The sequence below is a fragment of the Bos indicus x Bos taurus genome, chromosome 4, assembly GCF_003369695.1.
Source record: "Bos indicus x Bos taurus breed Angus x Brahman F1 hybrid chromosome 4, Bos_hybrid_MaternalHap_v2.0, whole genome shotgun sequence".
NCBI classification, from domain to species: domain Eukaryota; kingdom Metazoa; phylum Chordata; class Mammalia; order Artiodactyla; family Bovidae; genus Bos; species Bos indicus x Bos taurus.
This window is the reverse complement of record NC_040079.1, coordinates 58842270-58854311: the sequence shown is the minus strand read 5'-3', so window position 1 is coordinate 58854311 and position 12042 is coordinate 58842270. Positions and strand designations below refer to the sequence as shown.

The 12042-nt window shown below is 37.8% G+C and overlaps 1 protein-coding gene across 1 annotated transcript in view; it reads right to left on the bottom strand.

The window, feature by feature from the left end:
* The window catches only part of ANLN (anillin actin binding protein), a 174915-nt gene that overhangs the window by 72744 nt on the left and 90129 nt on the right, over positions 1-12042 (bottom strand). The gene's annotated exons all lie outside the window — the stretch shown is intronic.

Genomic DNA, 12042 nt, shown 5'->3' with positions numbered 1-12042 from the left:
CTCTAAGCCACCATCACCATCACTGGACCCACTGCAAGAGTTTCCTGTCTGGTTTCCCTGCTTCCACTCTCATCCTCTTTTCCGTTGTTCTCAGAACAGTTAGTGCTATCTTTAAAAACAAAAACACAGCTGTGTTTTAAATCCACCAGTGGCTTCTGATTGCACTTAGAAAAAAGTCCAAACTCCTTTCCTTAACCCCTGCCTACCTCTGAGATCTTTTCTCCTACCACTTTTCCCCAGTTCACTGGCTTCCAACCATGCTGACCTTCACATAGCCCAAGAATCAGGATAAGATCATGCCCATCTCTGGGCTTTTTTGCCTTTGCAGTTCCCTCTACTATGAATGCTTGAATCCTCCCTCTACGCGAAATGTCTTGTGGCTGACATTTTCTTATCCTTCAAGTCAGTCAGTTCAGTTGCTCAATCGTGTCCGACTCTTTGTCTGTATCCTTCAAGTCTCAGCTCAATAGTCACTTCTTCTGAGGCTTTTTCTGACCCCTCCGTACTTCAAGTCACCATCTCCAGTATACTAGAGATGTACAGTACTATTTCTCATAGCACATATTTGTATTTGATATTACATCATTTGTTTGTTGTTCAGTCGATAATCAGGTCCTACTCTTTTGCGACCCCATGGACTGTGGCCCACCAGGCTCCTTTGTCCATGGGATTTCCTAGGCAAGAATACTGGAGTGGGTTGCCATTTCCTTCTCCAGGGGATCTTCCTGACCCAGGGATCAAACTCATGTCTTCTGCGTTGGCAGTGGAATTCTTTACAGTGAGCCACCAGGGAAGCCCACATCATTTGTTTACTTGATTGTTGTTTCTCCCACTGTAAGTTCCAAGAGAACTAGGACTCTATTTGATTTATTCACCACAGCATTCCTGAGGTGTGTGCCCAAGGACTGCCTGATACATGTATATCATGTGTACGTATGTATGTATGAAGTACCAGTACGCATATCTTCCTGTATACAGAATCTTTCTTGTATGTATGCAGTATAAATAATTAATAAATATCTGTGGAAGGAGTATATTAATGCACATCTTGAGTTCTTCAAAATGTAATTAAGATAAACAATATTTCTGTTGTCTGATTTAAAAATATCCTTCTTCCCTTATTTACAATAAAACATCCTATCAAAAAATATCATAGTGTTTCCCAGAATTTTTGTGCTGTTCTATTTTCATTGACGTGAAAAGGCAAAGGCATTTCACAAGGCATTCTTTATTTATTCTTTATGCTTTTCATTCTCCTGAAAAAGACATACTGAACATGTTCCATTCTCTCAATACAGACATCCCAAAAGCATTCAAATAGCACTGAAAAAAAATTTTTTAAACCTATAGAAACCAACTTTGCCTGGATTTTTTTTAACTTTTATGTATCAGGGAACATTGTTTACAGCTGTCCTGAGGCTTCTGTTAATGCTTGTTAGAATCTGGAATATTGCAACTAGAGTTTCTCTATTCTTTTATAACACCAAACTGCAGATTAATTTTCCTCAATTCATATATTTCCAAAGACACAGAATGTTATAAATTGCTTCCAAGAGAACAAGGAGGAAAGTAAAAAGTATTTTCTAGAAGCTTCTTCTCATTCTTTTAAACTCTTATCTGAAATTTAAAAGTAAACAAATATTTTTTAATGTCCTGTTTTTTTTCATTACTAAGATAACTTCTTCTTAAGAAATTAAACTTTTTTTCAATTTCAAGAGAAACATATACTTGATCTGCTCTCAACAAAATGAGCTTTTTCTGTAGAAAGTGAAATATTATAGTTATTTGTCTCTCCACTGGCATTAGCAATACTAGCAACCTTCTCCAGTCTTCACCATTCTTATTTCTTCTTTCCTGGGTTTTATGACCCAGGTTAATGATCACATATATTCTAAACCTTTAAAAAGGAAGATGTTGATTTTTTTCTTAAAAAAAAAAAAAAAATCTGATCCTCTCTTACTACAGAGATGTTTCAACTGACTTTTGTCCTGAAACTCCATTGACTACGAGTAGCTTGCCATGCGGAGAAGGAAATGGCAACTCCAGTACTCTTGCCTGGAAAATCCCATGGACGGAGGAGCCTGGTGGGCTGCAGTCCATGGGGTCGCTATGAGTTGGACACGACTGAGTGACTTCACTTTCACTTTTCACTTTCATGCATTGGAGAAGGAAATGGCAACCCACTCCAGTGTTCTTGCCTGGAGAATCCCAGGGACAGGGGAACCTGGTGGGCTGCCATCTATGGGGTCACACAGAGTCGGACACGACTGGAGCGACTTAGCAGCAGCAGAAGCTTGCCATGTGATTCAAACATGAAATATACATGTTAATAGATGAGTTAATTAAATAAGCTACTGAAAAAAATAAGAAAAATATAAGCTCTTTACTCATAACATAAAAAACAATATTTCTGTGAAAAATATCTATTTTTCTATGATTTTTTAAATCTAGAGTTTAATGGAAATGATCGTTAAAGAGAATCAGAAATTGAAATGATCCATGATACAATGCTGGTACTGAACATAAAAGTAAACATTAAAAAAGTGAAGTATAATGCTGCAGCAGGAAAAGTGCAATAGCATTCTTGGCTATTACTGGAAAACTTAGGTTTAGTAAGACTTTCAAAAGGGGGGAGGTGTATTCTTAGAGGTAAACAAATTATTAAAAGCAATTTTAATAATTCTTAACTTTATTTTGCAATCAGTGCTTTGAAAATGAAGTTTATATAGAGACAAGTAGGAAGGAAAGTTTCTTTAAAAGATGGAATTGTTCATTGTTCTGGCGGATATGTAAAAACAATGCTGACTCAAAAGCAGCCAAGTGGACAGCTGCAGATGCTGTATCCAATGGAAATACTAAGCAGGCGCAGCATGAATCAATAATTAACAAAGCAGATGCACAAAGCTTGATGAGGATGAATGATGACATGGGTGGGAATGGTAAAAGAAGCTGATAACAGTACTAGCTTTGTAAGTAACTAGATAAACTCTTTGTTTTCATGAATTTGTCAGTAAGAGTACTTCAGTGCCTAATAGTACACAAAGAATATCTTTTATTAATGCTTTGAATTAATTGATATGTACCTCTATGTATTAATAGTATTTATCACTGAAAATGTTTATAAATCAAAATGATCCACAAGAAAAATTGGTAGGGTGAACATAGAAATAATTTTTAACATAAAGAAGAAATAATATTCTAAATGAACTAACTACAGGGGCATCAAGGGCTTCCCCGATAGCTCGGCTTCCCTGGTAGCTTCTGGAGAAGGGATAGGCTACCCACTCCAGTATTCTTGGGCTTCCCTGGTGGCTCAGCTGGTAAAGAATCCACCTACAATGTGGGAGACCTGTGTTTGACCCCTGGGTTGGGAAGGTCCCCTGGAGAAGGGAAAGGCTACCCACTCCAGTATTCTGGCCTGGAGAAATCCATGGACTGTATAGTCCATGGGGTTGCAAAGAGTTGCACAATTCTTAAGTTTAATGAAATGTTTAAGAGGGAGGTATTTCTTTTTTTTTTTAATTTTAAATAATTTTATTCTTATTTAAAATACTCAAAACATTTTTAAAATAACTATTTTAAAGAGTTATTTTTAGGAACCATTTAGTCAACAATGTTTGTTCTATTAAATACATTAATTTCTCTGTTTTATACATCCCATTCCATTTCACTATCATCAGTTTTATTCAATATTATCTATTTTTTCATACCCCCACTGTAAAAGGCAGTTAATTCATGTTGGAAACACTAAAAGATCAGTAGATAGGTGAGGTGTAGAATCAAAAATGAGAGGATTGATTTATAACTGAAATATATAGTGTAGCAAGTGAAAAGAAAAAGTTTACAGAGTTGGAAAGGAAGAAAAAAATTACTGTTATCTGCAGGCAATATAAACTATATTTTATTTTATTTTATTTAAAGCATTTAATTTTATTTTTAAACTTTACAATATTGTATTGGTTTTGCCAAATATCAAAATGAATCCGCCACAGGTATACATGTGTTCCCCATCCTGAACCCTCCTCCCTCCTCCCTCCCCATACCATCCCCCTGGGTCGTCCCAGTGCACCAGCCCCAAGCATCCAGTATCGTTCATCGAACCTGGACTGGCGACTGGTTCCATATATGATATTATACATATTTCAATGCCATTCTCCCAAATCATCCCACCCTCTCCCTCTCCCACAGAGTCCAAAAGACTGTTCTATACATCAGTGTCTCTTTTGCTATCTCGTACACAGGGTTATTGTTACCATCTTTTTAAATTCCATATATATGCGTTAGTATACTGTATTGGTGTTTTTCTTTCTGGCTTACTTCACTCTGTATAATGGGCTCCAGTTTCATCCACCTCATTAGAACTGATTCAAATGTATTCTTTTTAATGGCTGAGTAATACTCTATTGTGTATATGTCCCACAGCTTTCTTATCCATTCATCTGTTGATGGACATCTAGGTTGCTTCCATGTCCTGGCTATTATAAACAGTGATGAGATGAACATTGGGGTACACGTGTCTCTTTCAATTCTGGTTTCCTCAGTATATATGCCCAGCAGTGGGATTGCTGGATCATAAGGCAGTTCTATTTCCAGTTTTTTAAGGAATCTCCACACTGTTCTCCATAGTGGCTGTACTAGTTTGCATTCCCACCAACAGTGTAAGAGGGTTCCCTTTTCTCCACACCCTCTCCAGCATTTATTGCTTGTAGACTTTTGGATCGCAGCCATTCTGACTGGCGTGAAATGGTACCTCATTGTGGTTTTGATTTGCATTTCTCTGATAATGAGTGATGTTGAGCATCTTTTCATGTGTTTGTTAGCCATCTGTATGTCTTCTTTGGAGAAATGTCTATTTAGTTCTTTGGCCCATTTTTTGATTGGGTCATTTATTTTTCTGGAATTGAGCTGTAGGAGTTGCTTATATATTTTTGAGATTAGTTGTTTGTCCATTACTTCATTTGCTATTATTTTCTCCCATTCTGAAGGCTGTCTTTTCACCTTGCTTATAGTTTCCTTTGTTGTGCAGAAGCTTTTAAGTTTAATTAGGTCCCATTTGTTTATTTTTGCTTTTATTTCCAATATTCTGGGAGGTGGGTCATAGAGGATCCTGCTGTGATGTATGTCAGAAAGTGTTTTGCCTATGTTCTCCTCTAGGAGTTTTATAGTTTCTGATCTTACGTTTAGATCTTTAATCCATTTTGAGTTTATTTTTGTGTATGGTGTTAGAAAGTGCTCTAGTTTCATTCTTTTACAAGTGGTTGACCAGTTTTCCCAGCACCACTTGTTAAAGAGATTGTCTTTAATCCATTGTATATTCTTGCCTCCTTTGTCAAAGATAAGGTGTCCATATGTGCCTGGATTTATCTCTGGGCTTTCTATTTTGTTCCATTGATCTATATTTCTGTCTTTGTGCCAGTACCATACTGTCTTGATGACTGTGACTTTGTAGTAGAGCCTGAAGTCAGGTAGGTTGATTCCTCCAGTTCCATTCTTCTTTCTCAAGAGAGCTTTGGCTATTCGAGGTTTTTTGTATTTCCATACAAATTGTGAAATTATTTGTTCTAGCTCTGTGAAGAATACCATTGGTAGCTTGATAGGGATTGCATTGAATCTATAAATTGCTTTGGGTAGTATACTCATTTTCACTATATTGATTCTTCCAATCCATGAACATGGTATATTTCTCCATCTATTAGTGTCCTCTTTGATTTCTTTCACCAGTGTTTTATAGTTTTCTATATACAGGTCTTTAGTTTCTTTAGGTAAATATATTCCTAAGTATTTTATTCTTTCCGTTGCAATGGTGAATGGAATTGTTTCCTTAATTTCTCTTTGTTTTCTCATTATTAGTGTATAGGAATGCAAGGGATTTCTGTGTGTTGATTTTATATCCTGCAACTTTACTATAATCATTGATTAGTTCTAGTAATTTTCTGGTGAAGTCTTTAGGGCTTTCTATGTAGAGGATCACGTCATCTGCAAACAGTGAGAGTTTTACTTCTTCTTTTCCAATTTGGATTCCTTTTATTTCTTTTTCTGCTCTGATTGCTGTGGCCAAAACTTCCAAAACTATGTTGAATAGTAATGGTGAAAGTGGGCACCCTTGTCTTGTTCCTGACTTTAGAGGAAATGCTTTCAATTTTTCACCATTGAGGATAATGTTTGCTGTGGGTTTGTCATATATAGCTTTTATTATGTTGAGGTATGTTCCTTCTATTCCTGCTTTCTGGAGAGTTTTTATCATAAATGGATGTTGAATTTTGTCAAAGGCTTTCTCTGCATCTATTGAGATAATCATATGGTTTTTATTTTTCAATTTGTTAATGTGGTATATTACATTGATTGATTTGCGGGTATTGAAGAATCCTTGCATCCCTGGGATAAAGCCCACTTGGTCATGGTATATGATCTTTTTAATGTGTTGTTGGATTCTGATTGCTAGAATTTTGTTAAGGATTTTTGCATCTATGTTCATCAGTGATATTGGCCTGTAGTTTTCTTTTTTTGTGGGATCTTTGTCAGGTTTTGGTATTAGGGTGATGGTGGCCTCATAGAATGAGTTTGGAAGTTTAACTTAAGAGGGAGGTATTTCTGGGCTCCAAAATCACTACAGATGGTGACTGCAGCCATGAAATTAAAAGACGCTTACTCCTTGGAATGAAAGTTATGACCAACCTAGATAGCATATTGAAAAGCAGAGACATTACTTTGCCAACAAAGGTGCGTCTAGTCAAGGCTATGGTTTTTCCTGTGGTCATGTATGGATGTGAGAGTTGGACTGTGAAGAAGGCTGAGCGCCGAAGAATTGATGCTTTTGAACTGTGGTGTTGGAGAAGACTCTTGAGAGTCTCTTGGACTGCAAGGAGATCCAGCCAGTCCATTCTGAAGGAGATCAGCCCTGCGATTTCTTTGGAAGGAATGATGCTAAAGCTGAAACTCCAGTACTTTGGCCACGTCATGCGAAGGGTTGACTCATTGGAAAAGACTCTGATGCTGGGAGAGATTGGGGGCAAGAGGAGAAGGGGACGACAGAAGATCAGATGGCTGGATGGCATCACTGACTCGATGGACATGAGTCTGAGTGAACTCCGGGAGTTGGTGATGGACAGGGAGGCCTGGCGTGCTGCAATTCATGGGGTCGTAAAGAGTCGGACACGACTGAGCGACTGATCTGATCTGATACCTTTAGTGCACATCATTTTCTAACTTTTATTGTGTGTGTGTATACACACACATGCTAGTCAGTAAGGATAAATACATTGTGGATAAATATATTGTCTTTTATGTACTGTAAAAGCACTAAGCCCTGTCTCTTGTGTATAAATAAATATCTGTGGAATTACTAATACATCTTAGTTTCTCCAAAATATAATGGAAGTAGACAATCTGATTATGCATGTTTTAGTAAAAACATTCAGAGTAAATTCTTTAGATTCTGAACATATGAATTGGAAACATCTTTTAATCTTTCTTTCTTTTCTTTTCTTTTTTTTTTTTTTTTTTTTGAGAATTACACCTCTTAAATTGCAGTGACTTGAAGAATTAGAAATTTGCAGAGGTAACATGCATTTATACCAAACTTGGAAAGCAGGTTTCAGTTTTAGGTATATAAAGAAGGAAGGTATGTAAGGAAGATAAGTATACAAGTTTCATTTACACAGTTTTCCCTTAGGACATATGTTGCAAGAACAACGGCTCTTCTGAATGCAAAGCATTCATTGCTCTTTACTATTATCAAATGTTTAACCTGAAGATGTGTTCTTTATCCACATGCCCATTTTATATCATTCTGTTTTTCTTTGAATTATCATCGAAAATGCAAGCTTTCTATTATCTACTGATTCATTAACTTACAAATGATTTATTGAGTATATACTGTGTGCCAGACACTATTCTAGTTGCTAGAAATATAGCAGCGAGCAATCAAAAGTTACTGCACTTATGGAAATTTTATTCTAGAGATGGAGACAGACAATAATCAAGATAAATCAGTAAAAGACATAATAAATTATATAATATTAAGTGCTAAGGAGAAAAAAATAAACCAGAGAAAGGAGCTAGGAAATCTGAGAAAGGAATAGAATTTTAAATTGAGTGACCAGGAAAGGTCTATGAGAAGTGACATTAAGTCCTGGGAAGTGAAGGAGCTAGTCCTGTGGACACAAGGCCAGGGTGGGTGCTGGGGGTGGGGGAGCATTCCAGGCGGGGAAAGCCCCAAATCGCAAAGGTCATGAGGTGAAACAGTGCTTGGCATAGTTGAGGAATATTTAAGAGGCCAGAGTGTCTGGAGGAGACCAAGGAGAGGACAGCAGTGGGAGATGAGACCAAAGAGATGACAGGAGGCTAGGTCATAAAGACCTTGTAGGCAAGAACGGAAGACGTTGAAGTACTTTTCACAGAAAACTGACATTATCTGACTCTTTAATAGGATCAATCTGGCCACTGAGTTTTGAGAATAAAGAGGGCAAGAATGGAAATAGTGTTCAAGTCTCCTGTAAATGTGTTATCATAGTTTAATTATTTAAAAAAGAAAAAAACAAAACCAAAAAAACCTCGGACTACCTGGGCCATTAAAAAAAAAAAGAAATACAGGGTTCAGCTACAGCTATAATCCAGACAAAAGATGGTGGTGGCTTGAGCCAGAATGGTGGCAGCAGCAATAGTGAGAAGTGGCTGGATTCTGGATATATTCTGAAGACAGTATCCACAGGATTTTCTGACAGACTAGGATGTGAGGTTATACACTACCTGTGATACTCTGAAATTTCCACCCATCCTTCTTAGTGAAAAAGGTACAAATACTCTCATGTTCTCCGTCATTCTTAGAGGATGATGTTTCTGATATAACTTCAACTTTCCTTTTGTTCCTAAGTTTGAAAACATACCCCACAATTATTTTTGTGTCCTATCTCAACCTTGAGGAAAGCTAAAAGAGAAGACATGGCTCTGAAAATTGACAGTGTCAACTCTATCTCATGAGTTCCTCCTCTACTGTAAAATCCACCCTGATTTCCCTTGTTTATGCCAAGGCCTGTCTCAGAACCTTGCACATATTGAGTCAGTCAGTCAGTTTAGTTGCTCAGTCATGTCAGACTCTTTGTGACCCCATGGACTGCATCATGCCAAGAATCCCTGTCCATCACCAGATTTAGTCAAACTCATATCCATTGAGTCAGTGATGCCATCCAACCATCTCATCCTCTGTCATCCCCTTCTCCTCCTACCTTCAATCTTTCCCAGCAACAGGGTCTTTTCATATGAGTCAGTTCTTCACATCAGGTGGCCAAAGTATTGGAGTTTAAGCTTCAGCATTAGTCCTTCCAGTGAATATTCAGGACTGATTTCCTTTAGGATAGACTGGTTGGATCTCCATGCAGTACAAGGGACTCTCAAGAGTCTTCTCCAACACTACAGTTCAAAAGCATCAATTCTTTGGCAAACTCTCACATCCATACATGACTACTGGAAAAACCACAGCCTTGACTAGGTTGGACCTTTGTTGGCAAAGAAATATCTCTGATTTTTTTTTTTTTTTTTAGTCACATCCAGTGTATTTATTGCAATCTTTAAAGTTATGCTTGCTCAGTATTTTGGAAATATTTTAGACAGAAATCAACAATGTTAGGTGTATGAAGTTAAAATAATAAAAGATTGTTAATATTAATGTACATGTGCAAATTGTAGAGGCTGGTCATGACTTTTCTCCCAAGGAGTAAGCATCTTTTAATTTCATGGCTGCAGTCATCATCTGCAGTGATTTTGGAGTCCCCAAAAATAAAGTCTGTCACTGTTTCCACTGTTTTCCCATCTATTTGCCATGAAGTGGTGGGACCAGATGCCATGATCTTAATTTTCTGAATGTTGAGTTTTAAGCCAACTTTTTCACTCTCCACTTTCACTTTCATCAAGAGGCTTTTGAGTTCCTCTTCACTTTCTGCTGTAAGGGTGGTGTTATCTGCATATCTGAGGTTATTGATATTTCTCCCGGCAATCTTGATTCCAGCTTGTGCTCCCTCCAGCCCAGCATTTCTCATGATGTACTCTGCATATAAGTTAAATAAGCAGGGTGACAGTATACAGCCTTAATGTACTCCTTTTCCTCTTTGGAACCAGTCTGTTGTTCCATGTCCAGTTCTAACTGTTGCTTCCTGACCTGCATACAGGTTTCTCAAGAGGCAGGTCAAGTGGTCTGGTATTCCCATTTCTTTCAGAATTTTCCACAGTTTATTGTGATCCACACAGTCAAAGGCTTTGGCATAGTCAATAAAGCAGAAAGAGATGTTTTTCTGGAACTCTCTTGCTTTTTCAATAATCCAGTAGACGTTGGCAATTTGATCTCTGGTTCCTCTGCCTTTTCTAAAACCAGCTTGAACATCTGGAAGTTCACGGTTTGCGTATTGCTGAAGCCTGGCTTGGAGAATTTTGAGCATTACTTTACTAGCATGTGAAATGAGTGCAATTGTGTGGTAGTTTGAGCATTCTTTGGCATTGCCTTTCTTTGGGATTGGAATGAAAACTGACCTTTTCCAGTCCTGTGGCCACTGCAGAGTTTTCCAAATTTGCTGGCATATTGAGTGTAGCACTCTCACAACATCATCTTTTAGGATTTGAAATAGCTCAACTGGAATTCCATCACCTCCACTACTTTTGTTCATAGTGATGCTTCCTAAGGCCCACTTGACTTCACATTCCAGGATGTCTGGCTCTAGGTGAGGGAGCACACCATCGTGATTATCTGGGTTGTGAAGATCTTTTTTGTACAGTTCTTATTTTTTGTACAGTTCTTCTGTGTTTTCTTGCCACCTCTGCTTAATATCTTCTGCTTCTGTTAGGTCCATACCATTTCTGTCCTTTATTGAGCCCATCTTTGCATGAAATGTTCCCTTGGTACCTCTAATTTTCTTGAAGAGATCGCTAGTCTTTCCCATTCTATTGTTTTCCTCTATTTCCTTGCATTGATCTCTGAGGAAGGCTTTCTTATCTCTCCTTCCTATTCTTCAGAACTCTGCATTCAGATGCTTATATCTTTCCTTTTCTCCTTTGCTTTTCACTTCTCTTCTTTTCACAGCTATTTGTAAGGCTGCCAAAATGTAAGACAGCCATTTTGCTTTTTTGCATTTCTTTTTTTGGGGATGGTCTTGATTCCTGTCTCCTGTACAATGTCCCGAACCTCCATCCATAGTTCATCAGGCACTCTATAAGATCTAGTCTCTTAAATCTATTTCTCACTTCCACTATATAATCATAAGGAATTTGATTTAGGTCATACCTGAATGGTCTAGTGGTTTTCCTCACTTTCTTCAGTTTAAGTCTGAATTTGGCAATAAGGAGTTTGAGCCACAGTCAGCTCCTGGTCTTGTTTTTGCTGACTGTATAGAGCTTCTCCATCTTTGGCTGCAAAGAATATAATCAGTCTGATTTTGGTGTTGATCATCTGGTGATGTCCATGTGTGGAGTGTTCTCTTGTGTTGTTGGAAGAGGGTGTTTGCTATGACCAGTGTGTTCTCTTGGCAGAACTCTATTAGCCTTTTTCCTGCTTCATTCCATACTCCAAGGCCAAATTTGCCTGTTACTCCAGGTGTTTCTTGACTTCCTACTTTTGCATTCCAGTCCCCTATAATGAAAAGGACATCTTTTTTGGGTGTTAGTTCTAGAAGGTCTTGTAGATTTTCATAGCACTGTTCAACTTCAGCTTCTTTAGTTTTACTGGTCAGGGCATATACTTGGATTACTGTGATAGTGAATGGTTTGCCTTGGAAACGAACAGAGATCATTCTGTCGTTTTTGAGATTGCATTCAAGTACTGCATTTAGGACTCTTTTGTTGACTATGATGGTTACTCCATTTCTTCTAAGAGATTCTTGCCCACAGTAGTAGATATAATGGCCATCTGAGTTAAATTCACCCATTCCAGTCCATTTTAGTTCGGTGATTCCTAAAATGTCGACATTCACTCTTGCCATCACCTGTTTGACCACTTCCAATTTGCCTTGATTCATGGACCTGACATTACAAGTTCCTATGCAATATTGCTCTTTACAG